Source organism: Python bivittatus, unplaced genomic scaffold (assembly GCF_059951505.1).
Source record: "Python bivittatus isolate LINGU-HERP-01145 unplaced genomic scaffold, Pbiv_v1 ctg000210_np1212, whole genome shotgun sequence".
NCBI lineage: Eukaryota > Metazoa > Chordata > Lepidosauria > Squamata > Pythonidae > Python > Python bivittatus.
The window spans coordinates 10467843-10486342 of NW_028277053.1; the positions used below are offsets into that span (position 1 = coordinate 10467843).

The 18500-nt window shown below is 49.6% G+C and overlaps 1 protein-coding gene across 8 annotated transcripts in view; it reads left to right on the top strand.

Moving 5' to 3' along the window:
* ENOX1 (ecto-NOX disulfide-thiol exchanger 1) overlaps positions 1-18500 on the top strand; it is a 394509-nt gene that overhangs the window by 107109 nt on the left and 268900 nt on the right. Inside the window, exon 3 of one of the 8 annotated variants that reach the window (XM_088139475.1) lies at positions 6987-7117. The exons of the other annotated variants lie outside the window; for them this stretch is intronic. The gene's annotated coding sequence lies outside the window, so the exon portion shown is untranslated. The remainder of the gene's footprint in view (positions 1-6986; positions 7118-18500) is intronic. 8 annotated transcript variants of the gene reach the window in all.

Sequence of the window (18500 nt, forward strand, 5' to 3'; positions counted from 1 at the left end):
AGAATCCACAGAAGCAATATACTTACATGAGATAAATCAGGTGTGTAAAACCTGAACAGCATAATGGATGCTAGAGTCATTATTATTTAGCTTAGTGGGGCATTGTTTTTATTAGTTTACCTGCCATCATCTTTTCTAAGATTTTTGTTCTTCCTCCTCCTCCTCCTCCTCCTCTAGGAAAAAAAAGGCCAATTCTCTAAAAATAACCAGTGTGCTACCGTTAAACCTTTCCAAGTCTTACTTTTCACATTTCTTCTGCATCATCACCAACCTAGATAGTAAATGCCAACAAGGTTGGAATCCAAGCAGGGCGAACAGCAACAAAGGTTTGCAGAACTATCAGATAATTAAAAAAAACAACAACCCTCCTTTCTGAGACACAATGTAAGATTGAAGACTGAGAGGTTGCTCTTGTGCATTGTTAGTGTGTTTCCTGGAAACATTGAGTTTGCCACCATTGGGTGCAGCATCCAGATTAGCTGGACCTATTCTCATTCTCTGCTTTCTTATAAGTGCGAGACTCTGTGGCTTTCATCCCTTATTAAATACCACCCCAATATTTATATGTGTTGAGCCTCCATGGTACACAAACGATTACTGCTCCCTCACACTCCAGAGTAATTAAGGCTAATAATGCTGGACCTCATCCTTTGGAGTGGGGTGGGAAGAATGCTTGTTGTAGAGTGCCAACCTCACTGCTTTGTTGTCATTTACACTGAAGTTCAAGGACTTAGTTTATTTCCTGCCAGACCATTTGTCCCTATTTAACATGAGGTACACGGAGCTTTTTGTCTTCATTGTGATTATTTATTTATTGTGAGAATCATCCATCTTTTCTTTCCCTTTCATGAGCAAATGAGTCCTTTCAGAAAGGAAAGAGGGTCCCTTGGCAGGGAAAAAAAAATACTTGCCTATTTTAGAATATTTAGCATTGAAAGATTTTTTTTTTTTTAAAAAAGCAGGTCACTTTTTTTTCTTTGTCGTATTTCTTTCACTTTTTTTGTTAAATCGCTTTTTATGTTTTTTTTCTTCTCTTTGACAATGTATGTATTTCCATCATAATTATCCTTGTGTTTTGTTCCTTTCCTTTTCCTTTTCCTTTGTTATTATTTTAAAAGCAATAAGAAAAAATAAGAAAAAAGCAGGTCACTTAAATGTTTAATGGAAATGGAAAGAAAAAAAAGATATTGCTTTCTTTTTAAATGACTACCGTTTGATCTCTGATTATGCAGAATGCTAAAAAGGAATTAAATAAATGTACCTGAGGTTGGTTCTCCCACTGCCTCCCATCTGTGCATATCTAAGTCAATGCATTGCAAATAATAAACTATGTACAACTGGACTGGGATTCGGATCATGGAACCACTTTTCTCTGCAATTGGAACATGCGTCCTCTTTTCTCCAGCAATTACCCCACTGAGAACAGTTTCCTACTCAGAAAGGAATGTGACACATCTCTCAAAAAAATGGAGCATGTTTCAGGGAGAAGGAAAATGTAAGTGAAATGCACGTATGCCCTGTTTCACCCCAATACTGATCCTTCCTTGACTTACTGCAGGATTTTGCAAAAGTAGTAGCCGCCGTTACAGGACATTTCATTCCTTCCTTGAACACACATCATTTTCTGCCTTCCCATATGTAGTTGAAGATGAAAGTAAATGCTTCCTTCTGATCAAACACAAGTGTAAGAGAATCCCTCAAGCATAACTTGAAGTGTTTCCCTGTGGCCTTATGGAAGTGAGGCAGGAGCCCAACACACTTGGTGGGAATGGCCAACCCACATGGCACCGAGAGGTTCCACCACATCATTCAGCTCTCTTAAGAAGTCTTGGTTGGGACGCCACTCTTACTAGCTTGTTTTTCTTTGTCTTCTGTTTGCAAGGCATAATTAATTCTGCACTTTCTTTACTTCAAACCAGAATATATTTATCAAATCTGAAGCAATCCAATATTCAGTGTGATTCCTGAAGTTATCCAGAGAAAGAGGAGGTGGCAAACAAGGCAACTACTTAAGCCTCCATGGACTGGAAGCTGGATTTATATATTATTGTGGAGTCCTTGGGGTTCTCTGAGCTTGGTTCTTTTCTTGCAAACGTTTCATTACCCTTCAGTGCTAAAATAGGATGGGGTTTGCTTTCTGTTTATGTGCTGTGGCCTGTCTTGCCAGTGTTGGTAGGTGTGGGGGGTTTGTTTTGCTCCTCTGGTAGTTCTCTGGTTAGCATATGTTTTTTATTTAATATTTAATAATAATAAATATTATTATTGTCAAGAGGGTGGTGCTTAGGAGAATTTAAGGAATCTGCCTGAAGTCCTAAGGAACTAGTTGAATATTTTGATGAATGCAAGTAGTCCCCAGTTTAAGAACTAGTTCCGTTCCCAAGGTCTGTCCTTAAGTTGAATTTGTGTGTAAATTGGAACAGTATTATTGTATAATGCTGTATAAGTAGTACCATGTAATGAACTCAAACCATTGTGTATTTAACTTGAATTTTGCTACAGTAGGCTCCGTTCTTATCTATGGGTCATGCGTAAACTGGGCATTCTTAACCTGGGGACTACCTGTATTAAGAGTCCTCTGAAACAGAGGTACTTTCATTGTGTGAGGAATTCTTAAGGGTTGTCTTTATTCATGGATGTTTAAAATAACAATCTCCATCATGTTTAAAGGAGAGAGGCCTCTTCAGCTTGGATCTTCACCATGGAATCATGTGCAAGTGCTGGGGAATAGATACTTGAATTGCTTGTTCTAAAAACAACTGCTCAGCTGTTAAGAAGAGGCAACTGTGGGTACCCCGATGTGCCTTTATGCTTAGCCTTGATAAAGCAGATGCCTAGATATAGGTAAGGTGGGATCATAGTTTGGTAATAGCATATGAAGAAGGTTTTGGAATTTTCATGCACAAGTGTGATATAGCTGAACAAAGGAAAATGCAAGTTTAGATTGCATCAATGGAAATATAATTTCCAAATCAAAGAAATATTAGTTACATGTTGTTCTGCATTGGTTAGATTCAAATTTGATTAGTATATTCAATTTTGAGCATTATACTTCAAGGAAACTCCAGCAATGCTAGAGAAGAACCATGTGGATCATCAGAGGAAGGGACTAAATCTTAAAAGGATAGACCGAGGAGTATGTTTAGCCTTGAGAAAAGAAGACCAGAAAGGGACGTTGTAGTATTTTTCAAGTGCCGATCACACAAAATGAGGTCACAGTCTGTCCATTGTTGGGAGCAGGACATGGAACACAGAATAGTGGTGTATGTTTCAAGAAGGCGGATTCTGGTTGAACATTAGAGTAAACTTCTTAACAGTACAAAGCAGCTTGATGCTAAAATCAGTTGCCGAGAAAGGTGATGATCAGTTACCTTTCACTCTTTGTGTTGAAATGGGGACTAGACAGCTGCATTCGGACTCCTGCCTGGAGCAGGAGGCTGGATTGGATGGTCTGAATGACCACTTCCGACTCTGTGGTCCCCCGTTGCTTTATGTCTTGCAGGAATTACTTACAGTAGAGGTAAACAGAACGACCATACTCATGCACTATTTATTTATCTCAATTTTCTAGGGCTTCTATGCTGCCCTGTCCCAAAGGACTCTCAGTGGCTTACAGATGCTATTACAGTAAAGGAAGGTAAAAAACAAAGGAAAGCAAAACAGCATAATGTAATTCAGTTACAAATACAATGAACTCGACGCTTAAGGAACACTCAAAATTAGAAACAGAAATAAAAAAATCCAGATAACTATTCTGCCCTCTAAGCTGTCTGGAAAATATTTTAATGGTCTTCCTAGCAAACCAGCAGATTGGAAGACAATCTAAGGAACTTGGTCTTGGGCAAATCTGAAGCAGTTGATGATGTAATTGATAATTAAATAATTGGAAAATACTTGGCTGCTGTTTTGTACATTATGGAGGCCTTCCACTGGAACTCAAGAAGCTCATTACAAAATCTGAAAGACAGTTTAAAGCTGCATTGAAATATACTTTCCACTCAGCTCAGATTGAACTCGGGGTGGGGTGGGGTGGGGTGGGGTGGCAGACACAAATGAATCAGCCTGGTTTGGGGAGGGGGGACCCACAAAGTGAAGAACTACGGTGGAAAAGGCTGTTTTTGGAGACATCATTTCTTAAATCTGCTAGTGTTACAGATGCTTGGAGTTAATGGCCCTTGAGGGATTGGAGTGGGTGATTCTTCTGAGGCAAAAGGTCACAGAGCATTTTTCAAGAGTTTGCCTTGCTTCTTATACAAGCCCTACTGAAAGAAAGGAGAACTGTGGTTCCACTTAATGCAGTTTTAGAGTGCAGACATTTTCGCTGCTTTCTCCTCTACCTCCGTGACATTCCCCACCCGAATTAGTGTGGAGAATTTGAGGACAACAGCTGTTTCAATGACATAGCTAGGCAAGATTGTAATGTGGGTGTGATAATGCAGGGAAAGTCTCATGTTAATGTACTTTTGGCTGTTTGTCTTGGCAAGGAAGAAAAGGTGACAGCAGTCATCAGAAGACATCAAACTTCAAGTAACAGATGCTTTCAAAAATAATAGTAATAATTAACAAGGCTTTGGATCCAATTACACGAACAAGTCTGGTAATTCCCAGAGTTTCTGCCCTGCTGCTGCTGTGCATGTATTTGTTGAGCTGTCTGAGAAAAGACTTAATTATGATAGTTAGCTGTTTGAAAGTGAAAAGATGATTAGATTAGAAAGTTAGTGGTACTGGTATGTGTAGTAGAAGTGTTCTCAATTTTCTGGATATTTGAACATGTGTTGGGCAAAAATATCATCACTGGATATCTTCTGCTAGGACAGTGGTCGATCTGTATGCTTGCACCTGCCTTATTAGTCCTTTCTTAAGTGTTTTTCAATGCCAATGCTTTAAAGTATCTGTTCATTTTGATCTTCATAAATGGAGCTTCTCTAGCAATTCAGATTGTCTAGAAAATAGCTGCCTTTTCAAGTAATGTATAAGAGGGTTCTCCCCCTTTATCCTTGCAGCAGTCATGTAAGGTTGATAGAGGAAGAGTAGATGAAGATCATCCAGTAAGTGAAAAAGAATGCAGAGAACGCAAATTTATTTCTTAGATGTGGGAATTAGAATTTAACCCAGTTCCTAAATATCATATTACTAGGTGACCTCTCCATAAGCCAATGGTTGTGTTTCCCTTCTCTGAACCATAGTAACAATAATAACTAGCCTCTTACCTCAGAGGGTTGAGGTAGAACAAACGTATTGTGCTTGTAAAAGACTATGCACGTAAACAATAGTGGTAGGCTAATAGTTAGGTTCTGAATTAGGCCACTAAATATGAAGGCCTCTTCAGTGTGTAAGGAAGATCCTTTTTTGCAATATCTTTCAAGTGATATAAAATCTGTTAGCTTTTTAAAAACGTTTCATTCTGATTTTAATTGGGATATATTAAGCGAGTAACAAGATGGCTTTTCAGAAACCATCTGGAAGGGGGACGCCCAGTTCTTCCTTTGACATCTGTTTAGTGGCAAGGAAGGGAAAAAATGCTTGTGAATTACTATTCTGCAAACCTCAGGAAGACATTCCTGTTACATAGTGATGGTATTGAGTTCAAACTGGAAAAAAATTGAGAAGAATTTGGAGAGAAGAGGAAAAATACTAGAATGAGTTATGTAAACAATTCTTCTTCCTCTTCCTCTTCCTCTTCCTCTTCCTCCTCCTCCGATAAAATACTAGATTTATATAATCTCTGTATCTGGAAATATGTTGACAGTTGCCCATCCACACTGACCCTTCTGGAAGGCTTTAACAATTTAAGTTTCATTTCTTCTAATGAGCAAAGTAGTTAAATCTGAGCTTATAGTTCTGCCATAGGAAAGTATTGTTGAGCTGGTCATATCTTGTGCTTACATTTCTGCCCATGCTGTAGTACATAATTGTGGCAGCCTTTTCTGCTTTCCCATGATATCTCTATAGTTTGCTGATAAGTCTCTGTGACAACTTTTCAGGCTATGTTTGGAAATATCTCTAAATTTTCTTTGCATATGCCTTAATGCTATGAGGGTCAATGTGGAGAGGTGACCTTGACAGAAATACACAAGAACCGTTACCTAGGCAAAGAGGGCTGAAACCTTCTTTAAGTCCTGGGAACCAAGGTAACATTCAGAAGTGACTCAGGCCTCCCTGATTCACTGGGGTATAAGAAGGAGGGGAAGTACAACACAATCAAACTTGCAAGATTCTATTATTATAGCCTATCTCAATAAAGTATCATTTTAGTCTTCCTGTGGAATTGATTTTCTAGTCTGGTTTATCTAGTGGGGCTGGCAGTCCCTTACAGCATGTAATTTCATGTGTATTAGTCTGGCACCTCACCACTATGTGAGGAGTGGGAATTCAGGGGAATTGTAATGTTTGGAAAGTTACTCTGGACAAAGATTTTTCTTCATGGGGTTTGGAGCCTATTTGCACATTGCAGTGGTGACGTAGCTTGATGCCACCTTGTAATTGCCTCTCAGTTATGACCATGGCAAAGATGACTGCCAAAACTCATGGAAAATTGCTTCAAATCAAAAAGTCAGTCTTTCTTTCTAGAATAGAAGAACTTCTAGAGTGGAAGAACCAGCCAGGTAGGTAAAAAGTTTCAGCCAATGATAACCTTTGACACTGTCACTCAGGGTGTCATTAATAATATCTTCCACCTAGAGAGACTGTTTATCTCATCCGTGAAAAATAAATGTTCATAATGGGACAAAAGTGACCATCTTGGCAGTTTGAGAAAGCTTTCCTGGAATTAAGCCAAAGAAATAAATAAGATTAGATCAGCAAGGAACCCTCAAGAGAAAGCAGTTTATACCCTCAGGTATTAATTTGTATGGCTGCCAGGAATGGTCCACCTGTGACAGTTGATGGTATCTGTGCACACTTGAGAATCAGTCTGATGAGGCATGCACAGAGTTCGCTCCTATTATAAACCTTTGTGTCTCACTAATGTTTTCTTACTTTAAATGCAGTTCAGTCCCTGTACGGTTTGCATTCTGGATATTAGCTTCTGAATCAGCGGAAGATTTAGCTCTTACAGAAAGAAAGGTACAGAAAGAAGGTCCAAATTTCCTGACAGAGATAAGACACAACTTAAATGCAGGTTCGTACAAAACAGTCTTGTGATAGTTGTAACTGCATGGGGAAAACAGAGTAATTTACAGCTGCATCCTGAACTAATGCAGATTGAATTAGCTTGATCTGGTGTTGCAAAGCAGTTTGAGAAAGGCTGAATCTGAGTACTAGACAATCATGTTAAGGAAGTTGACATGAGTTGAGCTGAGAGACTTTTGAGCTGGGAAAATCTGTGATTAGTGCAAAAACTGCTTTGGTGTGTTGATGCTGGTGTAGAAGCCAGTGGCTTGTGTACTCCAAGATTTGGGGTTCAGAATGTTTCCTTAGCTAAAACTAGTGCAGTGCACAAATTCAGTCCTTTAATGTGTATAAATAATAAAAAAATCCAACCAAGGTTGATAGGCTTTATTCTCAGCATAAGGCAACTGTGATTGCCATAATGGTGGCAATATTTCTTACATTGCTTTTCTCACCACTTTCTCAAAGTATGTTGAAAAATTGAATGAAAAATTACACTAAACACAGTAAAAAACAAAATACAAAGAACTGTTCCACATGACTGGTAGGTAATACAGAATAACAAGGATAAAGGAACTTATTTTCTGTTCCTAGACCATCCCTTAAAACTTGTTTTTTTCAGCAGGCTTGGGGATCCCAGAGAAATGGGGAGCCCATGAGATGCTGGTCCATTCTCCTGTGGTTTTATTTTTATTTTATTTTTATTTGTAAGTACCTCTAACTGTTTTTAACTGTTGTTTTAATTGTTTTAACTGATCCTTTATTATATGCTGCCCAGAGTCATGTTTGTGAGATGGGCAGCTATATAATTCAGATAGATAGATAGATAGATAGATAGATAGATAGATAGATAGATAGATAGATAGATGATAGATAGATGATAGATGATAGATAGATAGATAGATAGATAGATAGATAGATAGATAGATAGATAGATAGATAGATAGATAGATAGATGTTACAATGCTGCTCACAGTTATTTCAGTGTTCCTATTGACAAGTTAAAGCATTGTATGTGATGGCTTTTCCAAGATGGCAACTAAAACAGGATAGATCGGAGCAAACCTTTTAGACAGTCAACAGACTGCTGTGTGCTCCATGTCATTGGTCTTCAACTGATTTGGGGGTGTCGGTGGTTGCAGTCACATTGTTAACATTGCTGCTATTCTTCTTTGTTACTGGGAAGCTTGGGCTTGCCGTTTCCAAGAGAGAATGCTTAAGTAACTCTGTGTATAGGTGTGGGTGCGTGGCAAGCCCTTTGAGGCAGGCAAACTCAGGAAACAAGACTTGGATTTTTGTAAAGATCTTTGTTGCTAGTACGATATTATAACAGAATCTTGGAAGCCTGTCAAAACAATTCTCCAGCTCAACTTATATCTATGTAATTAAGGCGGAGTTACTTTGAGTCTTTTTCTCACAATTCCTCCCTATCTCTCTTGGGCACAGAATCTTTTCCGTAATGGCCCTGCTTCCTCCTCTAATGGCTGTGTTCTGTCCTAGTCTTTCCCGGCATCTGTTAAACAGGCCATCACAGTGCTCCTGTATGTACGTGAGTCAGAGAGTGGCAGTGCCTCAGCAGCTGTCCGAAATGGAAAGAGATTATTTCTAAGCATGATTCTCACTGAATTCTCTTTAGCAAGATTTATTGAGAAGAATGGGATTGAAATACAAGAATTCTGGCAACTGAACTATTTTCCACATAAAACGAGTATTTTCTCATGTACTTTATATTAGGGCAAATACATTTTGATTTTTTTTTCTAACTGCCTTCCTGTGATCTGGTGAGGAGGAGATGCGTACAGCTGGCCGTTTACACAATGGTCTCCTGAACTGGGGTGGTAACCAATTATTAACAGAGAGAGAAAGAGAGCAAAGGGGTGGGTAGGGGAGGGAAGGGAGAATATCTCCTGTGACAGTGCAATAGATCAGACACACATTAGGCATACCTAACTGTAGTCCTCTCACAGCTTCATATTTCCATTCTGGAGAATTCCATTCTGAAGGTATCTCCAGAATCTTTAAAAGCATTATCATCATCTCAGCCTCATAGAGTATAGTCATAATTTGAGATATAAGGAGCGGTGGGTTAAAATATATATATATAGAGAGAGGATCCAGATTGTGGAAGGATGAGAAGGACAATACAAGGAGAGAATTGGGAGACAGGTCATGTTGATGATAGTCTTAGTTGTGAGAGGCTGAGAAACAATACTTATAACTCATGTTCATCAGAAGGACTGAAAAACTCATATGAGCTTCCCATGGCTGATTGCTGCATCACAGGCCAAGTCTGAAGTTCTTTCCTCTTACTGCAGGCCCTCTTTGAAGACAACTCAGGTTGCCATGGGGGTTTGTAAGATAATGCAAGTATTGTACTGTGGGTCTTGATCATTCAGTGCCAACAAGGCTTCTTCTAAATGACTGGGCAGATTGCCTCTTCAAAAGCAAAGGGAATGGACATGGATTGTTATTTAAAGTGCCACTGTTATATGCGGGATGGTCAGCTTCTGCTCCTTTATTTGTTCCTGGCATCCCTAGTTAGCATGGCTAATGATGAGGGATGCTGGGAACTGTAGTTCAGCAACACTGAGTTTGGTATCGAATCCCCACTCTTAGGGTTCATGGTGCCTGATGAAGAAGCAAAAAAAGGGCATACATTCTAAAGGCATGAGAAACAAGCTTGGTAAGTCTAAGTATAGTTGCCTATCTTTATTCCATGTGTAACTTGTCCTTTGTCAGAATGGTGTAGCTGTCTAAATGCTCCATCAGGGTGTCTTTAGTGTGAGATTTGCCCCGTTCGACAGAGAAACTCTCGTGACACGTGTGGTTCACAAAGAAGGTTTACTCATGCGTAACGTAGTAGTCACAAGCAAAGCCAGGACTGGCTTGGTACAATTGCATCACTTGTTATATTCCCCCCTTCCCGCGCTTTTTCCCGCCTCGTGATCGCGTTGCGGCTGTGGGCTATTAGGCCCCCCAATGTCCCCCCTGATCGTTCATGATGGCAGGGTCGGTCAGAGTCCATTGTCCTTGATTGCCAGTCCCCCTCCGGCTGGGTTGGCCCCTCCCTGCTACGTGCAGACCGCAGGTTCTGTGCTGCGTTGCGATCTTGTTTCGCTGCCCTGCGGCCCCGTTCCTTGCTTGCTCGCGCCGTTATCAGTTCGTAATTAAAAGCTTCCGCTGCGGTTTTCCTGTTTAGCTGGCCGCAGGTGGCTCGTTAATTAGCGGCGCTTTCGGTTCCTCTTTTCCCCGCTAGCTACCGCCGGTGGATTCCGCGTGGTCTGGTTGCGAGCTTCCCTGCAGCCCCGTGCTTCCCTGAAACCTCGTGCTGACCGAACCTGACATGCCGCCCCCCTGACGACAACTCCCCCCCTCGGTCCTATTTCGGCTTCCCGGGGTATTTCCTGTAAAAGTCCCGCACTAGGTCCGGCGCCCTTATGTGGGTTTTACTCACCCATTCGCTGTGGGACTTGGGGAAATGTTTCCATTGCACTAGGAGCTGGGTCTGCCCCTTGTGCCTCCGGGCGTCCAGTATCCGGTTGATTTCGAAATGCTGCTCCCCCGACCATGATGGGTGGTGGTACTCCCTCCGCCTTGTGCCAGGCGTTCCCCGGCTGGTGCAACTTTAGCAGGCTGCAATGGAACACCGGGTGGATCTTCCCGAGGCTTTTCGGGAGCGTCAGCCTGACGGTCACCGGATTGATGATCTCCGAAATGGGGAACGGCCCCACAAACCTCGGGCTGAGTTTTTCGATGCCTGGTGCGTCTTTAGGTTTTTGGTTGACAGATACACCTGGTCCCCCACTTTCCACTTTTCCTCGGGGAGCCTCTTGCGGTCCGCGTGCTTCTTGTAGTCGGCTTTGGCTCTTTGCAATGCCGCGTGCGCCGCTCGCCGGGTCTCGTCGATTTGGGCGAACCAGGCGTCCAGGGAGTTGATCTGGGATTCCGGCTGAGGCAGCTCCGGCATGGGGACGAATTCTCTCCCGGTGGCTACTTTGAACGGAGAGAACCCGGTGCTCTTGTGGACGGCGTTGTTGTATGCCACCTCCGCGAATGGTAGTAGCTCCGCCCAATCGTCCTGTTGGTGCCCCACGTAGCAGCGCAGGTACTGTTCGAGCCCCCGTTCAGGCGTTCCGTGGCTCCGTCCGTCTGCGGGTGCGCCGCGGAGGATAGGGCTTGTTTCGTCCCCACCCGCTTCAGGAACTCCCGCCAGAACCGCGCGATGAAGTTGCCGCCCCGATCGCTGACGATACGTCGAGGTGCGCCGTGGAGTCGGTAGACATGTTGCACGAACAGTTTCGCCAGCCCCTCGGCCGTGGGGACTCGCCGGCACGCTACAAAGTGCGCTTGTTTGGAGAATAAGTCCGTGACCACCCAAATGGCGGTCTTCCCCTTACTCTCCGGGAGCTCCACTATGAAGTCCATGGCGACCTCTTGCCAAGGGCCGTCGGGTTCCGCTACCGGCTGGAGTAGGCCTCTAGGTTTGCCTTTGGCTCCTTTCGCTGTTGCGCACACCGGGCAACCCCCGAGTACGCCTCCACGTCCTTCCGGAGCGTGGGCCACCAAAACTGCCGCCGGATTAAATGGAGTGTCTTTACGAAGCCGTAATGCCCCGCGCTCCGGCTGTCGTGGGCTCTCTCCATGACCTCCCGTCGGCAACCCTCGGGCACGTACAGCTTTCCTTCGTGCCACCACAACCCCTCTTGGCCGGTTAGCGCCTCTCGGTTCTGCTTGAGCCAACCGTCCCGCTCCGCTGCCTCCGCGAACCCTTGCCTTACTTCAGACGCCGCGTCCCGTCGCTCCCCCTTGGTCTGGCTTCGGGTCACCGCCTTTGCAGCCAGCCTGCTGGCGGGGATGACGGAGTCCACGATCTCCTCCCGTAGGCTGGCGTGCTGGGGCATGCGAGACAGTCCATCCGCTAAGAAGTTGCGCTTCCCGGGGATGTGTTTCAGTGTGAACCTGAACCTCCCGAAGTATTGGGACCACCGTGCCTGTTTGGGGGATAGCTTACGCGGGGTCTTCAGGGCCTCGAGGTTCTTATGGTCCGTCCACACCTCGAACGGTTCAGTTGCCCCCTCCAGTAGATGCCTCCACGTGGCCAGCGCCCACTTGACCGCGTACGCCTCTTTCTCCCACACCATCCACCTCCTCTCCGTCTCGGTGAATTTGCGGGAGGCGTAGGCGCACGGGTGGATGGCCCCTCCGGGCTGGGTTGGAGCAGGACTGCTCCCGTTGCCACGTCTGATGCATCCACTTGTATTATAAACCGCCGGTCTGGGTCGGGATGGCGCAGGATCGGCTCCGCGGTGAACCGCTGTTTTAGTTCCTCAAACGCCCCCTGGCATTCTGCAGTCCACGCGAGTGCCATGCTGGGCTTGGGGGTTTTCCCAGTGCCCTTGGTTTTTAGCAGGTCGGTTAGGGGAAGGGCGATTTGGGCGAAGTTCGGGATGAACTGACGATAGAAGTTCGCAAACCCTAGGAAGCTTTGGAGTTGCCTCCGGGTTCGCGGCGCTTCCCAGCCCAGGACATCCCTTACTTTCGCCGGGTCCATCTCAATTCCCCGGCTGGATATTCGGTAGCCGAGGTAGTCTAGTTGCTCTCGATGGAACTCGCATTTCGAGAGCTTTGCGTACAGCTGTGCCTTCAGCAGTCTCTGGAGCACCGTGCGCACCAGGCTCACGTGCTCCGCCAGGGTCTCGGTGTAGATGAGGATGTCGTCCAGGTAGACCAGGACGCCCCGGTAGAGTAGGTCGTGCAGCACCTCATTAATTAGCTGCATAAATACCCCGGGGCCCCTTTTAATCCGAACGGCATCACGGAAAACTGGTAGCTTCCGAGCGGGGTGTTGAACGCCGTCTTCCACTCATCTTTTGCGCGGATCCTAACTCTGAAGTAGGCTTCGCGCAAGTCCAGTTTTGTGAACACCCTCCCCTTCGACAGATGCGACATCAAGTCCTTCATCAGGGGGAGGGGGTATTTGTACTCCGTGCTGATTGCGTTCAGCCCCCGGTAGTCTACGCACATACGGAGCGAGCCGTCCTTCTTCTCCCGGAATAACACCGGGGCCACTAATGGTGACTTCGCGGGTTGGATGAATCCCCGTGCTAGGTTCTTGTCTATGAACTTGCGCAGGGCTCCCATCTCCCTCCTCGACAGGGAGTACATTTTTGGCTTAGGCAGGGTCGCTCCTGGCTCTAGCTCGATGGCGCAATCACTGGGCCGGTGTGGTGGGAGCTGGTCAGACTCCTTCTCCCCGAACGCTGCCGCCAGGTCTCGATACTGCCTCGGGATTCCGCCGCCCGTCGGGGTTCCCCGGGTCCGGCCCCTCGCTTTGCGGTTGCCTCGCCAGTCGCCGCTGCCTCCCCTCGCCTCGGGATCGTGGCGGGTCTCCGGGGTCCCGGCGCTGCTGCTGCTGCTGTTGCTGTTGCTGCCCGGGTCTCGGGCCCCATCTGCTCTCGCCCCGTCTCCCGGTGTCCCGGACCCTCCGCTTGTCCGCCGGTGGTTGCGGCTGCCTCCGTCTCCACGGCTCGGTCCCCTCTGCTCTCGCCCCTCGCCGGTCTGTCGACCCCGAACCGCACTGCCTCCGCCGTCCAGTTGACTCGTGGGTTCCGCCGCCGCAGCCACGCCAAGCCGAGTACCACCGCGTAGTCGGCCACCGGGACCACCACGAACCTCAGTTCTTCCCGGTGACTCCCGATCGTCATCTGGACCGGCTCGGTGTAATACTGAGCTGGCCCCCCCCCTGCCAGCGTGCCATCTAACTGGCTGAATGAAATGGGCTCCCGGAGGCGCCTCAGCTGTAGCCCGAGCCCCGAGACCACCGCTGGGTGCATCAAGCAGTGGGTGCAGCCCGAGTCCAGTAGCGCCCGTAGCTGCGCCTCACCTCCGGATCTCACCCCCCGGACGTGTATCCTCACCCGGAACGGTGGGCAGTCCTCGTCTCCTATTGGGTCCGCGCGCCTCGACTCCCCTGCTCGCACTGGGACGCCGTTCAGTGCGAGCGCGCCTCGTTTCCCGCCGGCTCCGAGTCCTCTCCGGAGGATGCTGTCTCCGGGGTCGACCACCCCCGCGTCCTTTCTCGGTCACCGCCGCCACTGCCCCCTTCCGCGGTCGGTCACCGGTCCTTTTCCCGTTCGCACGCGGGGTTTTGACTTCGGGCCGTGGTGGGGCGCCTTCCCGCTCCGTCGGGCACTGCGCCGCTCGGTGGCCTCTGCCTCCGCATCGGAAGCACAGATTCGGGGCTCTGGTCGCCTCTCGCCTCCCGGTGGACTGCCGTTGACCGCTCCGTCTCTCCTCGGGGTCCTCTCCCTCGGCCGGTCCCTCGTCTGGTCCCGTCGTCTTGTGCTCTGTTGGATCTGCCGCCACGCCGATTCCGCCGCTCCGGCCAGCCAGATCCAATCCTTCACTGTGGCCGGGTCGTCCCGCCCCAGTGCCCGTTCCAGGATCTCTGGGTTGAGTCCCCTCTTAAAATACTTCACCTTCAGGGACTCCGGCCAGTCCGCGAGCTTCTCGGCCAACCTCCGGAACTCCAGGGCATATTCCGATACCGATTTGCCCCGCTGCCTGAAGTGTAGGATGTCGTCCTCCGCCCGCTTGGCGCTCAATGTGTCCTCGAATCTGTCCCGGAGCGCCTGCATGAAGTCCGGGAAACTCCGTAGTTCCGCCGCGTTGGCATCGTACAGCCCGATCACCCAGCTGGCGGCTTGGCCATCTAGCAGCTCGGCCACGTAGGATACCCTGTCCTCGTCTCTAGCGAATAGGTGACCACCCCTCTGCATGAATCCCCTGACGTGCGTCAGAAAGTGCGGCAGCTGTTCGGGGTCCCCTGAGAACTTCCCAGTGATACCTCGAAGTCTCAGGGCGTCTGCCGCCCGTTGGTCCTCCGACCGGGGCGCCGTGGGTGGTGCCGGCGGGGGTGTCGGACCGCCCCCCCTGTCGCTCGCCTCCTCGTTCACCGCCGGTGGCCCCACTCTCTGTAGTAGGGTCTGGAGCATCGCCTCCACGGCATCTAGGCGTCGCTCGACTCTCTCCTCTAGTCGGGCGAATTTCTCGCTCCACTCACGGTTCCGGAATCCCGAACCCCGGGTCATCGTAACGCCCGAATCGTCTGGTCCTTGATTCACGCCCATCGACCACCGCTCGGATGGAGTGCGCCCAGCCCTGGCCGCTGCCCCGTCGCTCCCGGGCGGCTCCGACCGCCCTTCCGCGAGCCTGGATCCCTCGCGCTCCAGCTGACCCACGGATTCCTCGTCGCTGGTCATGCCTGTATTGAGAAAGAAAACGCTCCTCGGTGGTACCGGGTAGCGCTGACGGTGAGTCCTGGCTTTATGTGAGATTTGCCCCGTTCGACAGAGAAACTCTCGTGACACGTGTGGTTCACAAAGAAGGTTTACTCATGCGTAACGTAGTAGTCACAAGCAAAGCCAGGACTGGCTTGGTACAATTGCATCACTTGTTATATTCCCCTTTCCCGCGCTTTTTCCCGCCTCGTGATCGCGTTGCGGCTGTGGGCTATTAGGCCCCCCAATGTCCCCCCTGATCGTTCATGATGGCAGGGTCGGTCAGAGTCCATTGTCCTTGATTGCCAGTCCCCCTCCGGCTGGGTTGGCCCCTCCCTGCTACGTGCAGACCGCAGGTTCTGTGCTGCGTTGCGATCTTGTTTCGCTGCCTGCGGCCCCGTTCCTTGCTTGCTCGCGCCGTTATCAGTTCGTAATTAAAAGCTTCCGCTGCGGTTTTCCTGTTTAGCTGGCCGCAGGTGGCTCGTTAATTAGCGGCGCTTTCGGTTCCTCTTTTCCCCGCTAGCTACCGCCGGTGGATTCCGCGTGGTCTGGTTGCGAGCTTCCCTGCAGCCCCGTGCTTCCCTGAAACCTCGTGCTGACCGAACCTGACATGCCGCCCCCCTGACGACAACTCCCCCCCTCGGTCCTATTTCGGCTTCCCGGGGTATTTCCTGTAAAAGTCCCGCACTAGGTCCGGCGCCCTTATGTGGGTTTTACTCACCCATTCGCTGTGGGACTTGGGGAAATGTTTCCATTGCACTAGGAGCTGGGTCTGCCCCTTGTGCCTCCGGGCGTCCAGTATCCGGTTGATTTCGAAATGCTGCTCCCCCCCGACCATGATGGGTGGTGGTACTCCCTCCGCCTTGTGCCAGGCGTTCCCCGGCTGGTGCAACTTTAGCAGGCTGCAATGGAACACCGGGTGGATCTTCCCGAGGCTTTTCGGGAGCGTCAGCCTGACGGTCACCGGATTGATGATCTCCGAAATGGGGAACGGCCCCACAAACCTCGGGCTGAGTTTTTCGATGCCTGGTGCGTCTTTAGGTTTTTGGTTGACAGATACACCTGGTCCCCCACTTTCCACTTTTCCTCGGGGAGCCTCTTGCGGTCCGCGTGCTTCTTGTAGTCGGCTTTGGCTCTTTGCAATGCCGCGTGCGCCGCTCGCCGGGTCTCGTCGATTTGGGCGAACCAGGCGTCCAGGGAGTTGATCTGGGATTCCGGCTGAGGCAGCTCCGGCATGGGGACGAATTCTCTCCCGGTGGCTACTTTGAACGGAGAGAACCCGGTGCTCTTGTGGACGGCGTTGTTGTATGCCACCTCCGCGAATGGTAGTAGCTCCGCCCAATCGTCCTGTTGGTGCCCCACGTAGCAGCGCAGGTACTGTTCGAGCCCCCGTTCAGGCGTTCCGTGGCTCCGTCCGTCTGCGGGTGCGCCGCGGAGGATAGGGCTTGTTTCGTCCCCACCCGCTTCAGGAACTCCCGCCAGAACCGCGCGATGAAGTTGCCGCCCCGATCGCTGACGATACGTCGAGGTGCGCCGTGGAGTCGGTAGACATGTTGCACGAACAGTTTCGCCAGCCCCTCGGCCGTGGGGACTCGCCGGCACGCTACAAAGTGCGCTTGTTTGGAGAATAAGTCCGTGACCACCCAAATGGCGGTCTTCCCCTTACTCTCCGGGAGCTCCACTATGAAGTCCATGGCGACCTCTTGCCAAGGGCCGTCGGGTTCCGCTACCGGCTGGAGTAGGCCTCTAGGTTTGCCTTTGGCTCCTTTCGCTGTTGCGCACACCGGGCAACCCCCGAGTACGCCTCCACGTCCTTCCGGAGCGTGGGCCACCAAAACTGCCGCCGGATTAAATGGAGTGTCTTTACGAAGCCGTAATGCCCCGCGCTCCGGCTGTCGTGGGCTCTCTCCATGACCTCCCGTCGGCAACCCTCGGGCACGTACAGCTTTCCTTCGTGCCACCACAACCCCTCTTGGCCGGTTAGCGCCTCTCGGTTCTGCTTGAGCCAACCGTCCCGCTCCGCTGCCTCCGCGAACCCTTGCCTTACTTCAGACGCCGCGTCCCGTCGCTCCCCCTTGGTCTGGCTTCGGGTCACCGCCTTTGCAGCCAGCCTGCTGGCGGGGATGACGGAGTCCACGATCTCCTCCCGTAGGCTGGCGTGCTGGGGCATGCGAGACAGTCCATCCGCTAAGAAGTTGCGCTTCCCGGGGATGTGTTTCAGTGTGAACCTGAACCTCCCGAAGTATTGGGACCACCGTGCCTGTTTGGGGGATAGCTTACGCGGGGTCTTCAGGGCCTCGAGGTTCTTATGGTCCGTCCACACCTCGAACGGTTCAGTTGCCCCCTCCAGTAGATGCCTCCACGTGGCCAGCGCCCACTTGACCGCGTACGCCTCTTTCTCCCACACCATCCACCTCCTCTCCGTCTCGGTGAATTTGCGGGAGGCGTAGGCGCACGGGTGGATGGAGCCCTCCGGGCTGGGTTGGAGCAGGACTGCTCCCGTTGCCACGTCTGATGCATCCACTTGTATTATAAACCGCCGGTCTGGGTCGGGATGGCGCAGGATCGGCTCCGCGGTGAACCGCTGTTTTAGTTCCTCAAACGCCCCCTGGCATTCTGCAGTCCACGCGAGTGCCATGCTGGGCTTGGGGGTTTCCCAGTGCCCTTGGTTTTTAGCAGGTCGGTTAGGGGAAGGGCGATTTGGGCGAAGTTCGGGATGAACTGACGATAGAAGTTCGCAAACCCTAGGAAGCTTTGGAGTTGCCTCCGGGTTCGCGGCGCTTCCCAGCCCAGGACATCCCTTACTTTCGCCGGGTCCATCTCAATTCCCCGGCTGGATATTCGGTAGCCGAGGTAGTCTAGTTGCTCTCGATGGAACTCGCATTTCGAGAGCTTTGCGTACAGCTGTGCCTTCAGCAGTCTCTGGAGCACCGTGCGCACCAGGCTCACGTGCTCCGCCAGGGTCTCGGTGTAGATGAGGATGTCGTCCAGGTAGACCAGGACGCCCCGGTAGAGTAGGTCGTGCAGCACCTCATTAATTAGCTGCATAAATACCCCCGGGGCCCCTTTTAATCCGAACGGCATCACGGAAAACTGGTAGCTTCCGAGCGGGGT